Raw genomic sequence first — 17,535 nt, forward strand, 5'->3', positions numbered from 1 at the left:
TCCCCGATACAGTGTTCAGTCTCCCACACTCGCATGTGAGTTCTGCCACTGATGGAAAGCGCAAATACCAGCGAACACATAAAGTAGATGATAGCATAACATGTTTTGATTAGCACCTGTTGGCTTTTGTGAGGAACACAACATTCTTGGCGGGTGTGTCCTGCAAAAGGAATGTAATGGCATCTGGCCTGTGATTTCTTCTTGTGTGTAATGGTGTAATAAAATGATATATCTTGTATCAGAAACAGATACATGTTATAGGAAACAGTATTATCGACTATACTACTACAAGAAAAATCTGAAGGTATGAAAAGCGCTGAAGTGGTCAGTTTAGTATTGACCACAGGTATGTGTTGACATGTCAAATGTCACAGCTGTATATATAGTACCTATAGGGCTGTCACCATTACAAATGATGAAAGTGGGAGCTGCTTTGTAGAAATGTCAGATGTAGCAGGTCAAAACATGCATACAGCCATGCATACTCCACAAATAGACATATTAGCACACAGCAAAGCTTAGGCCAGGAGTCATGGAGCCTTGGCCGGCGTGTACGAGTAGAGGAAGAGTAGAGCAAGGCAAGATGTCTGCTGAGCTATTCAGCAATATCCTGTAGGGGCGTGTAAGACAGCCCCTAAAAAGAACGTTGCACGGACAATGTTAGGATATGCAAATTACCGCATTTGTAGGTGAAAGCTATGCAAATGATGTAAATCTGCGATACATGAAACAGTAAGCTGTCCATGCAAGAGTAGAGTTATGTGCAGAAATGTACTCAGATGTTAACCGAGTTACTTTCTGCAAGTCGCTAAACGGAGCAATGTCAGCTGCAAATAAAGGATGAATTCAGTTGAAGAAGCATGCCAATGGCCAAATATAAGGCCAGTGGCATATTTTCCATTGGAAATTAATAAAACTCTATTTGTCCTCCCCCGATTTCCAGTGTGTAAGCGTAACGCAGTGGCACAAAAACACGCTGCGCTTTTAAAACAAGAAAAATATTTACAATACACATAGAAAATGTAATTTTACTTAAGAGTTAGTTCACCATGCAGGTGAATGGCAAGCTGAAGACAAGATGGCTACTGAGTGATGATTGCTATGTGTGGAAATGCTCTGTCAGAGATGTAACCAAGCATTAGTAGGCAATCCGATGCAATTGAGGCTGAGGATAGTGAATCACAATTTGTCATGCCATATGGGCCAAGCCACTACAGTGGAAGAGTAGGTTAAGGGGACTATCAGAGTAGAAGATAGGTGACATCATGAGTGTGTATGTATAAAACACTGTAATCCTATCGGAGCAATGTGTCACATGTTTGCTGTCAGTTACTCATCAGTGGAAGAGGCATGTTATGATTTATCCTAGGTACAGTCAGGAAACTGATGGTGTATGCCATGGATATCACTGAAGTTTCTTGCAAACCTGCTGACAGTGTGTTCGCGCCCGTGCATGTCTGTAAGCCCGAGTAAGTATGTGTGCACGTTGAAGAACGAGTAAGCTAGTGTAAGAATGTTGAAGCCCGTGTAATGTCATGTAAGCCAGTGTACGCGTTTGGAAGCATGTATAAATCTGTACTACACACATCACACACGTACTGCACACTCTGAAACACATGCTGCCAATACTACACACATCAGTCAAATGGCACATGGATGGATAATAAATCTTCAGAATCAACAGTGCTGTAAACTATACTACATTGATGGTCATAGCTGCAATGCATCATGCCTGCTTACATACACCTAGAAGGATATCACACTTTGTGTTAACAACATTTTAACATTAATACAGTGCTATAAAGCACCCTGTGCATCAGCACCATGTTATTCTGTTCCTGCATCAATGTTACACATTACAGGTGGTGGCACAGGTGTCATCATATGCACAGGGTATGGTGTTTCTTTTCCAGAACCTGTCATTCAGCCATCCAATCAACATGTAAGTATGTGTGTGTGTGAGGGACAACAGTGTTTGCATGGCCCAATGTTGATGCAATGTGTGTGTGTATGTGGTAGCCCTAGCTGTTTGTTTCATGTGTGTGTGTCTGCATGTACACAGTTTCAGCATGTGTCAGCCATATACAGGAGGTTGTGGGACAGTCACAGACCGTACCTGCCAGGCTGTACAGATCGCCATTACTGGCCATGGACACCCCTCCATGAATTCAATAATATTCCAGTCCTGCACCTGTCAATGTATACACATACATTCTTGGGATCTGTATCACAACCTGTGGATAAACTGGAGTCAGTAATGTTAACCTGATTTGCATAGTAGTGTCAGTTAATACATAGTTATATGAGCCATACTCATCCTCCAAAGTAATAACCACTGCTGACTGTTGCTGATATGTGCACACGACCGTTTAAAGGTGCTCTACTATCATTGTTGTCAATGTCCCTTGTAATACCAGGCAACAAAGTAACTGGTCACTACACAACTATAACCCAGGATCACTACAGCACACAGTATGTGCACTATCACAGAGCCATAGCAGAATTACATACATCAAAGGTGTTCATGTACAGATAATGCAGCACATTCAATAGTGCTAATATCCACATACATATCAATATCTATCTACATTACATATATATAAATAGATATACACACACGCACACACACACTTGGCAGGGTTGGGATCAGAACATAGACCTAACTACCTTATCACACTACAGCATTACGCATGTACAGAACACGCTACTGTGATTACTAGATCACAGCATTCACACAGGCATACGTCTAGCTTGCTGGCATCAGCATCAAAGGCAAAGATGCCGTACGGATGCTACGGAGAGTGAATAGTGTAAAAGCAATGTACTGTTGTCATGCAGCGGAAAACTCTCACACACACACTCACATACACACACACACATGGCAGGATTGGGATTAGAACACAGACCTAACTACCTTATCACACTACAGCAGAATGCATTTACAGAACGCGCTACCGAGATTACTAAAAACAGCACTCCCAGAGGCATACTTCTAGGTGGGTGACATCATCCGCAAAGGCAAAGATGCCGATAGGGAATGTATGTGGTGTGAGGCATCTAAAAGCATTACCGTGTCCCCAGGCAGCTGGAAACACACACACACACACAGACACACACACACACAGAGGCACACACTCGGCAGGGCTGGGAGTCGAACATACACCTAACTTCCTTACCACACTACAGCAATACACATTTATAGAATGCCTATTAAACTGCACACAGGCTGCTGGATCAGTATATGTGTGGACATCTGTGGTATGTTAGACTTTCCAGCTGTCCATTTGAGGCTATGTATAGCATGCTGAGATTGCCATACATGCCTGTGAGTGCTCCACAGTTACACATGGGAGACTGCAAACACTGCTACCTGTAGGCACATGCAAGTAGACCTTAAGGAGGGAACCAGGGCATCAGTACCAACATGCTGTTACTGTTGTCACCGAGACACATACTGTGAACATATAACAATGCATGCTACACCTGTACTACATGGTTGTGCACATATAACAATGCATGCTACACCTGTACTACATGGTATGTCTGGTGTGTGTCAACAGTACACAACTAATGTAATATACACGTCTCTCACCATTCTTACACAACTAATGTAATATACACTTCCCTCACTAGTCGTACACACCTAATGTAATACACATCTCACTGTTCTGTTCACCCTGTGTATCAGACCATTTGAGCATGTCCCTGCACTGATGGTGTGGATGACAGGGATGCGGCACAGGCTTCATCATATGCACAGGGTGATAATGTGTGCCAGGGGCATAGGCTGCACCAATGGGTGACATCATGTGTGTGGGTAAGGGCCGGTGATATGATTGGACATGTCTGTTCAGTATGCATGTGGGTGTTGTGGTGCCCTATGGTGTTTGCTGTGTGCTTATATGTGTGCACACAGTTCTGCCTTTTGTGAGGCCTACACAGGGCTATTATTGACAGCTCCAGATTGTGCAGACCAGGTTGTACAGCTCACTGTGTCTGGCTATGGCCACGTGACCTGTGCCTGCCAGGGGTTGCACGGGCACTACCAGGTGCAGGTACAGATTGGCTATTGTCCGATGACACATGTCCACTGGAAACGTGTCCCCACTGGGAATGCCCAGGGCCACGTCCACGTGGCCTGCTGTGTCCTGGTGTGGACAGCGCAGCACCAACTGCACTGCTACTGCTACCAGCACTATGGGAGTGGGCATGTGAGGTGGCACGCTCATGTTGACCTGCACTAGGTGGTGTAGCTGGCCTACATCCACGTGGCCTATGCCTCACTCCTACCAGATGTTCCAGCACAGACAGCTCATGCTCGCGGATTGCCATGCCATGGTCAAGGATTCCAACCATGTCACCCAATTGCCTGTCCAGAACATCAGCAATCTGCTGTTGAGCATTTGCCAATGCCTGGATGTTGCCATTTAGGGAATGGATAGCAGCCCTCTGCAGCCTCTGCCCTTCTCTGTTCTGCCATTCAGCACATGCCTGTGCCGCCATTATAGTTTGGAACATGCGTCTGGTGATACCAGCTGCTGCGCTCTGTCCTGCAGGTGCATGTCTGCCAGAGGTCCTCCTACGATCAGCACCGGCCACATGCCTGTGTGGCACATCTGCAGACATTACACTGACACCATGGTGTGGAGACACACCTTCTGTAGCCACCACACGCTCCTGTTCCACGCTAACAGACGCTGACTGTCCTTCCTCTATGGCCACTGGTGATGCGGTATGTGTTGGCAGCAGAACTGTGTGCGGGGAAGAGGGGGACATAGCTGGGATGGCAACCATTGGCACAGATTCAGCCCCTGACCACCCTGCCTGTACCTCATGCATATGTTCATCACTGCTAGTATCTGTGGGGACACTAACATCAGATGGACCGCAGGAGGGTAACGCACCTACATCACCTGTGAATGCAAAGAAAGACTCTAACTTACAATAGACAGACACAAACACAGACACAGACACACACACACACACACACACACACACACACACACACACACACACACACACACACACACACACACACACACACCATGCATGTGATTTGACAGACGGCATGCAGCATGCCTGTGATACAGCAGATGGCATGCAGCTCAGACATTAATAGTGTTAGTAAGCATACCCCCTGGGGTGCACAATACAGCAAGCAGGTGTCATATCAGTAGCCATGCAGTTCACACAATCATGGTGGTATGCATGCATCCCCGTGATACACCATGTGGACCAGAACAGGATAACGGTACACACGGCTGACGTGACCTTGACATGTAATCTGCTGACGTGTGCATTAACATGCATACATGTCTGACACAATAGTGTCCTGGCATGTACAGTGTCATAATGGCCATCACATTGCGGTGTTATCTGTATGCCCTACAGATAGAATGCATGTTTAGCAAATGTGCATGTGCATGGAAGGGTAGTGTGAGCCATCTGCATTGCTCTACAGTGTGAAGTACAGACACTGTGCCATTGCATGGCATCATGAGGTGTCTATATTGCCATACAGTGCATAATATGTACACATTGCATAGCCATAAATGCATACATACCCATGACATAACTGTGGATTGTGATCCATGATGCTGAGGTGTATACACACCAAACCATGCTGCATCATGTGACAGGTCACTGGAGGACCTACAGATGACACCCCTGCACAACGACTACAGAGTCTTAGCTGCCTGGCAACCATCTCCACACATAGTGAACTTGTCAATTCACCATGTCCAACATGACATTGCTGTACCACACACACGAGGTGCACAGCTAACGGTGATGTTCTACAGCAGCAAGGGAAATGTACAGTATCTGTGGCCTGATGTGGTGTCAATGTCTGTGGAAGCTGTAGATGTGACTACTGTCATGCTATGACACAGGCGTGATATTCAACACATCTTATATGGTAGACGTCAGTGACACCCCCACTGGCTGTGCATAGGTTTTTAGGATGTCCAGTGTACCACATCAACTGTATAATCGGTCAGCTAAGGCTATAATTGGACCATGTGTGGACAATGTGAAAAAGGGTGTATACACATCACATCTACTGTGTGGCTACGTATCTCAGGCCACCCCCCATGTGTGCACATACGTTGGACAAATGTGTGTGATGGCTGTCTATCACACATGTCTGTGTTGTCCCATATGACATACACCCATAGATGTCAGATATGTCACCATCCACGGGGCTATGCAGACAACAGGTTGTATGTGGGGTATGGGTTATGGGATAGTGTGACATTATTGCAGCCAATACACTATGTGTCTGGGACGTCAGATGGCACATCACAATGTGTGCACCCATTGCAGGGGCATATAACACAATGGTGACTCCTGTGGGCTGCCATATCACAGCTCACTGTGTGGTACTGTTTGCGTACCACATGTGTTGTTCCAATGTATAGTACATATGCCTCCATTGTAAAACACCTCCACCATTGTATGCACAGCTGACCACACATGTAGCGATGACAATTACTCCAGTTTCATGTCAGTGTATTATTTCGTTTGTATATATTGTACATGGATGGCCTGTGTGAAGGATGGGTGATGCAACCTGTATATCGTGAATGGAACGAACATCAAGTGTACAAGTGTTAACTGGCCACATGGCGAATAGATCTATGCTTTTACATGCCTGATACTGATGACAGTCTCACCTGCAATGGACTCATGTCTGTGCGGCATGCCAGAGGTACCTGTATAGGGGTGACACAGCAGTGTGAACATTATCCATGACTGTATGACAGCCATAAGGTGCACTGTGCATGTTAACACATTCGCCTGTACAATAGCATATAGTATGCACATGTGTGCATACACAGGGTAGCATACTGTAGTATGCAGCATGTGTGTCTACATACCATGCATATGTTGTTACATTACATAATGTACAGTGACACATGCATGTAAATGGGATATAGTAGCCATATCTGTAGTACTGACTTACCAGGAAACTCCAGGCTTATTGGTTGGAAGACACCCACCTCCACGATGGCAGCTAGTGTTTGTGGATGCTGTTCTGAGGGTGTCCCCAGACTGGTCAGTAACTCCTCAGTGTGTGTGAGTGGGGGCTGGGTTGGTGGCCCACCACCTGTTCCACCTTGTTTCCTGGTGATTGCAGTGGCACGCTGTTTTGCATGTCATATCAGGTCTGTGCAGTGTCTGCGCACCTGCTGGTAGGAGCGGTTATGGCCACCCACATCGTTCACCCTCCTGCGAAGATCCTGCCACAGGTTGTCCCACTGCTGGGCATGCTGTGGCTCATGGCTGAACAACACCTCATAGTTCTCATGGAGGTACGGGATGAGGACATCATCCTCCTGGTGGCTATATGCTGGAAGGCGTGTATGAGGCATTATCTGTAAGACATAATGATGGTGACAGGTCACAGTTTCAGAGATGTACAGAGATACTGCTGCACATACATTTCTATGACATCTAGTACATCTGCACAGTTATCTTTGCAAATCATCATGACACTGACACGACTGACATGTTTGTGTCACACACATGTAACACCCGTTATGCATTGGATATCATCACCATATATGTGTGTCACCTTATTGCAGTGTTCATACTCCGTGTGAATGCTGTCTTGATGTGGGCATGTCTGTTTGCCTGCACTGGTGTTCTTACCTATCTGCACATGCCTGGATGTGTCCACATTAATGCTGTTGACCTTGATGATGTGTATATGTCACATATCAACACAGACACAGCCTTAATGGACTTGAGCAGTGACAATGCACACATACGCATGGAAACCTGTACATGCATGTGTTTTGCCATATACATCTACACAGCACTGTACAGCTGTTCAACATCCTGCCACTGATCGCCTGTGTTGCACATGTGATAGACATGGGACAATGGCTAGTCGGACGTCATTTGCAGGGATGGTTATCAACCATAGCATGCACGGGCAAGGTTTCCTAGCTGTAACCGACACCCATCATGCCACCGCGAGTTGCATCAGTGCCACATTACTGATCCAGACAGTTGATACTACATCTACCATGTGGCCATCACACCATGTATGACTGGAATGACATGTGCAGCTTTGATGGAGAGGGTTGCATGGTATGGCGGGAGTATGTCACATGTATGGCACAAGGATCTGTCCAGCATGTGGCGATCCTAGTATTAGGACGGTGGCTGTCCATGACGTATGTCTTTCAGATCAGGATATGGACATGTAGCATGTCCATCATCATGCTGTAGCAAATGTCTTTATGCAAGGTAGACAGCATGCTGCATAGTGGAGGTGAGGATTGTGAAGGCTGGTATCGCCCATCCACGCATGGCCATTACCTCTTAAAGGTGATATGTGATCCAATATTGGTCACCCCAGTGCTGTGTATGCCTGTCCAATGATCTCCGTGCTTATGGATGGCACTCTGTCATGACATGGGTACCTCGTATGACTACCTAAGGGGCCTGGAGACGTCACCAAGTCAGGGAGGTGTACTGCACAGCGCCATCCCTTACACAGTGTCCATAATGTTGACCACAGCCTAGGTGGTAGTTAATGGGTACAGGGATGTTCACCTGGCGGTGACAATGCTGATATCATCCATCAGAATGTGCACATATGTCACAAACCTCACCCACACAGCCCATTCTGTATGTTGTTCACAGCACTGACACAGCTATTGCTCACAGGTCATGGCCATTCACATCCTTACATACACAGATGCCTAACATTTGTCTGTGTGGTATGGGCTACAATGAGGGTGGAGTACAACACATTAACCCTGTTTTACTGTAGCTGGCACTGGTGTGATATGCACATGTCACTCTGGCACCTTTTGTAGTTGTGAGTCTGTCATTAGGCCACTGGTAGAACACTCCTGTGACATACAAAGGTATTTGTAATCAAACATCCGTACTGTCTTGCACATCTGTACTGCTAACATCTACATTTATAATGGTTCATGGACATGCAGACCATACTCAGCAGGGTTATAGTGCGGTGCCACCCATTATGACTGTCGTCACCACTTGTGGGTTGATATTATCCAACACCCTATCTGTATTGTATGTTCATGATAAGCACTTGTTCAGAACTTGTGAGCATGTCATGAGCTACTGATTAATATAGCACCCATTCCACACCATTTCCCACAGGTACACTGGCTGTCCTCAAATTTCCAGCTTGCTTACAGTACAACAGCTGTTGTACACACGTAACTCACATATCCTGTGAGACTTGGTTGTATATACAGGCATGTCGAACTGTCACGTACCAGTGCTATTGCCTGTCTATATGATGGATATGTTGTACATGTGGCAATAGAGCAATTGTCTCATGTACACATTCAATGCTAACCTCCCAACATACGACACTACAGCCTGTGGGGGATCACTTATGCAGCCCTGCTGGGGTTAATGCTGTCACCAACCCTGACTGCACCTGACAGTCATGTGGGGATGTGTAACATTCGCAACACACCCCACTCATCACATAGTCTCACATGATCTCCACCACAGGCCACACATACGAGGACAACTTGTGCAGTACCTCTCCATACTCTGTGTAGGCACCAGAGGCAGCCCCCATCACGGAACACAACATCACCAACTTATAGCCCACAGACTCATGTGTGCCCATCACATACAGCCAATAGGGTGTTATAACATACACAACACACCAGTCATAGGTGACTCTGTAGGCAGTCACACTGCAGTTCCACACAGCAGGCTACACAAGGCGATAGTCGCTTACACCTTGCTGTCGGGTAACTGGTTCTGCAACATAACCTATGCACCCATGCCACACCTCACCAGGTACGATGTGACTATCATTTTCCATGTTAGTGAGTGTGACTGCCCTGTGATGCCACTTCACAGACTACGTGTGCAGGGACATGCAACAGCTCACCAGTCTTGTAGCCCTGAAGGTGTGGGCCAAGCCCTGGGGAGCATTATGCATTCATCCGGACCCGATACCACTGTACAATGACTGACTGTGTCACTTCAACAGTTGCCTATGCTTCTGCTGTCATTCCACAGGCATCTGGTATCTGTCCGCTTTGACTGACCTGGTCAAACACAATGCTTTGGCACAGATGACCTGCACCTGTCAGCCCTGGGAGTACAGATCACATGTAAGGCTCTTGCTGCTTCTATACTGCCTGTCTTGCACAGTTTCCAATAACAGTCACCGGCAGAATGGGAACTGGCAAGCAAGACATGGGGTAATTTGACACAATGCTTGCATCTTCCTCTGTGACGTACGCAGGCCAGGCACACCTTATAATGCACCACTTCAATATCTCTGCAGTGACTGGGACCTGCCTCTAGGCTCTGCAGAGCACACCTGCACTGACAGGTTATAGACAGACCATACCTTTCAGGCACATACCTGGACCGGCACACCCACGGCTGAGGAGTTCTCATATCCCACTATGTTGTACACACATCCTGGCTAGTTACTTAGCACAATGCATCAGAGGTGCTCCATGTGCAACTAACTGTGTCCAGAACCACTATACACATTGTAACAAGCTACAGATTCAACAACATACCCCACGGTTACCGGACCTCATTTGTTGGTGTACTGGACAGTAGGGCTCGGACAGCTACTACTGATGTGTGACTGACACTACCCCACACTTAACTGGGATAGCCACTCATGTACCGACACATCCATGAGTCATAACCTCCACTCGGCTGGATCAACCCATACACACCACCTCCAAGACCAACATTATCCTTGACATGAACACTACCACCATGTGACTGGTGTTCCACACCTGGGGTTATCCCCTCATTGGTGGATTCCAAACATATGCTAATCACCCTTGTTAGCCACATCCCGGCACCACACCCTTCACGGCATACATAGTACATGAGTACTACAACACCTACTACATACGTCTTATGCCAGCGGTAGTTAACGTCATGACACCCGTGCAGATGGACAATGCACATACAAATGCTGAAACATACCCCAGTGCACTTCATTAGCACATACATGACTGCATGAATCATGCTATTCCACACAGAGCCATGATGGTACACACCAGATAACAGACGCCACTCTGGTGGTCATGTTCCATGGACATAATTTACAACAACAGGTGGAGGCTGTTGCACAGTGGTGTACAATCCCATGGGTGGGGTAGCTCACTGGTCAGCCTCGGAAGGGCCATGGGATCCCTCATCACATACTCGAAGACTAGCTACGTAAACATTACTGCAACACATTCCGGGGTGTACCACAAGGCATTATGGTGGTATGTCAGTAGTCAATGGCAATACCCACAGCTGCTGTCACATACAACAGTCACTCAGGAACATTACAGAACCAGGTGATGTTGGCTACATGCTGTCGGATGGATTCAATGCTAACATTACACCCTCTCACTCACTACAGGGCCACAATCCATGCAGGAACATTGTGGTGTCCCTGCGGTCACACCTACACAGTACTAACCAGCACTCTATATGTCCTGGGACACTAGCCCCATGTCACCTTCCAAAGTCCCAGGCTGTGATGTCCACAAACCTCTGAACGACATGTCTCCCCACTAGGCCACCATATTCAGTAATAGCCTTGTATCAGACATTGTGGCCCCTGAATGGCACACAGCAACAGTTACCACACTCCACACAGGTGGCGCCACAATGCACGAGTGGGACTATAGTCCTACACACCTGACTGGACTGTTCTGCACAGCTATGGGGCACATCATCATGGACGTCATTCACAGAGACATTGTTGGGCTCCGGTCCTTTGATGCCACCCAGGTTGGAATTGATAGGGCCAGAGCATGGCCCGTACACCTGGTGGACTCCTTTCATACAGTTACCAGGGTAGTTGATGATGGTATGGGGGTCCACACATCCTACATTGTCCTCTCATTGCCTTTCAGCAACGTTCTCCATTCTGGCATTGACAACATACACATCTACCTGCACATCGTACCCTATGTCTCAGGATGTTATGCAACGTGGCTCATGGACAGGACACACACAATGCAGGTAGCATACCATAGTACCTACTGCATTTCAGTTACACTTGGCATACCACAGTCCTCAGTCATAGGGCCCCTCATGTTCAGTATATGCTACCCTGAGGTACAGGCTAGCACAGAGGGACTTACCCTGCCTAGCTTTCCAAATCCCTGCATACAAAGCACCATGATTGATCCACCAGCTGATACTGACTCCATCCATACAGGTGTCACTGTGACAGATACTTGATATGAATATCATGGCCTCAAGCTGCATGACACAAGGTGCATGAACATCACCTTAGCATTACACCATTCACCCACTGACTATCACATAGGTGGTAGTTCCCCACATACATGTCACATTGTACATGTTCATAGTACACACGTATGTCGCACCCATTCCTGTGGTTACCATATTGCCACTGTGGCGTGGATATCCTTCTACGTGGCCACACATATCTGTACTGGGTGTGTAGCTGGTATATAGGCACCCATTGTACCTCTTAACTCCAGACTTCTACACACATTCAAGGGTACATCACCCCATTTAGGGTGTACCTTACATAACAGCTACAGCTTTACATACTGCAACATTAACACGCCATGACGTTTATTGAGCTCCGACAGTTAAAGTATGCGGCTGAACTATGGACACCATGTCTGTACACATTTGCATACTACATACTCAGGGGTGACTTCTATTGAACAGACAGGGCCCATGCCCACAACAATATTAATGGATATACTCCACATACGTGACATAAGCAAAAGACACTGTGAGCAACATGCTCATGGATATGTGCACACATGCAACGATGAGTGGGATGTGCTTGAGGGTTATATTCCCAAACCGGACACTCACCATGCTTTGGAACATGAGTCCTATATACATCACGCAGGGACACTCAGTAGCACTGTTCATGTGATACCTCACTTGGTGGTTGGGAGACACATGTACGCCAGGGATCACTGCAGTGGCTGTACTATGCAGAGGTGCAGGTAACACATGGCTCGGACACTACCCTAGAGAGGTGCCACTGGTGTGAACACTGTAGTTGTGCTTACACATAGACTTGCCAGACTGCATAGTACCCCACTATGCACCTGTGAAGCTATTACGTGTCCTTTGTGCATGGTTACTTGGTAGCCCTTCCATTTAGATTAGCTATCATGCTATTACAATGTCCCGTGCCTACAAGCCATATGTATCCTGTTATTGTACATGCCAATAGACAATACCTTTGGTATGCATGATATGCCTGTTATGCTGTGTAGAATATCTGACATATCTACCTACAATACTATACATTACACATATTTTACATAGTATCCCATAATGCAAAGCATACTTGCACAGCAGGACCACCTTAGACATGTCATTGTCATTATATGCCCATACACATGCCTACTGTGACAGTATATCAACATATACTATCCCCTGCTATGGCACGTACTTGTTGGACATACCCTACCACTGAAGGTGAGTTGTATGGAATTGTTCTGTTTAAAGCCCTCATGTAGCATCCCTTGTGGTGTCTGTGATGTGTACCTTGTGGCCCACTGCTGGACGCACAGTTTCTACAAGCGTTAGTATGCTCAGCAAGACATCACTACATAAATACCTTTTCCCACTTTATGCATTGTGGGCACTTTTAATTAATGCAAACCAGGCTATACAAACACTAAATAATTAATACAAAACATGCTATACATACACTTACATACTGAGTGTTCTACATACCTTGTTATCATTCTGGACTTTCATCTCTATCTCTCTTACACTGTTTAAACAGGTATATGGTATGAGCATATGGTTTGAATGTCTGGCAAGTCGTCCTTATATACGTCGATACCTGTAACGTGGTTTCCTGCTGCCAATTGGTGTTCCTGAGTGACTAATTACTTGCACATCAGCTGTGCAGCTACTCCATTCACCAATTATGCGGCAACAGTGGGGTATAATTGAATTCTCCACATGGGCGTTGCCCATTTGCCCTACCTTTGGGGAGACGGCCTGTATTGTGTTTTGGTGTGTGTAATTGCAACTGCTATGTGTATAGACAAGTATACTTTGGATTCATGTCCCCCGTGGATTGTGTGTGACAGCTAGAGTATGTGGTTCAACATGTGGGTGTACCTGTCATCCCAACCGTCCAATAACGGACTATTGCAAACAAAACCTGTAACATCGCCGTTTGTTCCATTATACAACGGCTACAATTTTGCATGGCACCTTTAATTGTGTCTCTCACAAGGTATGTTGATGGTTCTGCAGATGTAATTGAATGACTGGATGTTTGTGCTGTAATTACAGTCTGTATTGCTATATTTCTAGTGTGGGGGATGTCGGTGGGTGTACGTAGCATATACAGGTTTGTGGGGCTTGCATTTCTACATATTCCATGTATATGTGTGTGGGCTCCGTCCCTAATTAAAGAGCTATTAGTTAGTAGACTTATGTTACGGGATTTTACATTGGGCTATTGTTAATTGGTTTCTATATAGTATGCAGGTGAGGTTGATACTTCCATACCTCCGGAATTGCAGCGATATGTAAAGGGATATGTCTAAATGACAGCTATCCCATATATTTCTGTCCCAGATATTTGCAGTCATTGCAGTTGTGTTGGTAACAGAACCTTTTTGCCATCGGTTGCCACCTTTTCATATGGCCATTGTTGGACACTTGCGGGACACACAGCGGTGTTTACAGGCTGACACATAGCCACGGTCAGTACACAGGATAGCACATTTTATCCTCAATACATACCTATTGTTGTGGGACATTGGCTACTTATCATATTGCATGTAACATTTATGTTTCTTACATAAAGGCATAACTATTTAATGCAACTATTACATAATACATGGGACATAACAATGTCCTACAATCTCGGACATTTGCCCTTTGTAATGATTTATGTCAGGACACACCTGCCCAGAGAGGGGTTGTCCCTCCTAATGTGGGACAGGTGGTAACCGTATGCCTACGGCTAGCTATACCCACACCTACCGTAATGATCTACCTCCGAGTTGGCACTAACAGACACACGATGTGGACACACGCACACACATTACAGTCACACGGAGACGCACATGGCACCCTCAACACACACATAAACAGACTATGGCACTCACAAACACAGTTAAACACAGTACCTATGTGGAATGCGACATCGGCAGCTGTAACTAAATGTCCCTTCATATCGTCATACTATTACTCGCGGTTGTACTTTTCCAGTACTGTGTTCTTTCTATCTTTCAGCCTCATGTTTACACGTGTCGGTATGTTACACATTCCATAGTTGGTGGTATCCTATTTATTTGTACCTCCAATGTGTTAAGAATGTCATTGACCTATCTATATATATTTGCAGATATCGTTGAATCCGTATATATCAACATATATCACTTCTATCGCCCTTTCTATCTGTATTATATATATGTATATATGTGTGTGTGTGTGTGTGTGTATGTATATATATATATATATATATATATATATATATATATATATATATGTATATATAGATATCTCTGACAGGGAAAGTGACAGGCAAGCTACACCTTTCATTGTGTACTTGTCGGTGTATACTGTTTCCTGGACTCCGCACGTTTGTGTCTGTACCTGTCACATTACACACCTGCCATAGGTTAGGGTTACCAGCTGTCCCACTTTGCGAGGGACAGTCCCTCTTTGGGCAGTTGTGTCCTGCAAAATATTGGTAAACATGGCAAATGTCCTGGGATTTTAGGACATACTTATTTCCTATAGTTTATGTAATAGTTGCATAAAACAGTTATTCTGTATCTGAACCACCTATATGTTATAGAAACAGAATAAGTAAGTAAACATTACAAGAATAAGCTTTTATCTAGGCAAAACAGTGAAGTTCTGATTTTCGTACTGGCCGGGTGTATATGTCGGCCTGCAGACATCTGACGTATGTCCTACATTGGTCATTTGAAGAGGTGGCAACCCTACCATAGGTACATCTTGGCTAGGAATAGTGTTAGATGATTGTATACATGATTGCGTGTTCTACTCCTGGCAGTGGTCATTTTACCCTCCAGAGCAGGCACTATTAGTACAGGGGTGAATAATGCTGGTTTCACCTGTTCTGGACATCATTGACCGTGATCTGCGCGATATTCGGAGAAGCTTAGCCCTGTTTCACGCATATCCGTATAGTCATATTTAAACGTCGCTTACCAGCAGTGGGCAACGCATAGTCCCACTAACGTGTGCTAAACATGATCTGATGACCTGCATCTGACATGCATTACTCGTGCCTTCGGGATTACGTTACATCCCTTGCAGGACTTGGGACTGGGAACATGCACTATGGTCACTGCATTTAACACTTGGAGATCTGGGATTTGTACACGTGTTATGTCATTTTGTATGTGGAGTATACTACAGCTGTTACTCCATACTGCACTCACATGGGTAACTCAGTTAGTTTACATATTGATGAGTCCAGTTAATGGTATGTCCATGTGATGTTTACTGGATGTGCTCTGGCATTGGGTATGTATATCACAGTGAGCCACACACGATACTGTGCTACACCTTCAAACGACCATAGGTGGAGCATGCTGGGGTGACGAATACCTGTCATGGGTACACCCCATGCCTTGAAACAACATCCATGATTACATTATGTGGAGCCCTTCATTAACGCAGCAGGGACTCCATGCTGAGTGTGTGCAGAACAGTGCTTACACACATGTGCTCCTGCGATTGCCTCTGCTCCACTAAGTGACAGTTGGTTACTCGATGTTGTGGCGACAGCGGACACTGTTTGCCCCGTTTGGTGTATGGCCTCTGACAATCGGCCGTGTACCTACCGATGTACCTGGAAACCTATACACACAGCACCAACATATGCTGATAGGCGTATGTACTGTTCAGGTGTTGACATTCCCATGTTCCAATAGCTGTTGTGTGTACAATGTTTGAGGGCTGACTATGTAGGATTCGCACAGTGGGCCACCTATACATTACAATTTACAGGTGGTCGTGTTTGTGTGCCATCCATTTTACTGTGTGTGCAGGTGGAGAGGTGTGTCAATCCGTAGGGGCCTACACTGTCAGAGTATGTGCTATATGTTCCCTCTTTGCCAAGGTGTAGGCATATTGGGCACGCCTCCGTCTGCCTACTGGGGCTGGCACAGTGTGTTCATGGTCTGAATCCCTCTGTGCCTGTGATGGCCTTGGCAATTGCGGTGGGCTATAAGGGCCTTCACCATTTTGTCCCTGCTGCAGCTGTTTCCGCAGGATCATATTATGTAGCATGGCACATACTATGACGATGTGGGCACACGTGCCTGGAGAGTACTGCAAGGCTCCACCAGATGTGTTCAAGTACCGGAGCCATGGATGATGACTCCCTGTAGCATAGACTAGACTGCTGTAGCATAGACTAGATCCAGGCCTGCTGAATCTAGCTTTGTTTGTATGCTTGTTGTTTGTTTGCTTGTTATTTCCCTGAAACGCTAATTCCACCTAAAACGTGGCTTTTCAGTGCTTCTGTGGATCCCTAGTGATATCTGC

This window comes from Protopterus annectens, chromosome 4.part0, assembly GCF_019279795.1.
Source record: "Protopterus annectens isolate FY-2018-M chromosome 4.part0, PAN1.0, whole genome shotgun sequence".
Classification (NCBI taxonomy): Eukaryota; Metazoa; Chordata; order Ceratodontiformes; family Protopteridae; genus Protopterus; species Protopterus annectens.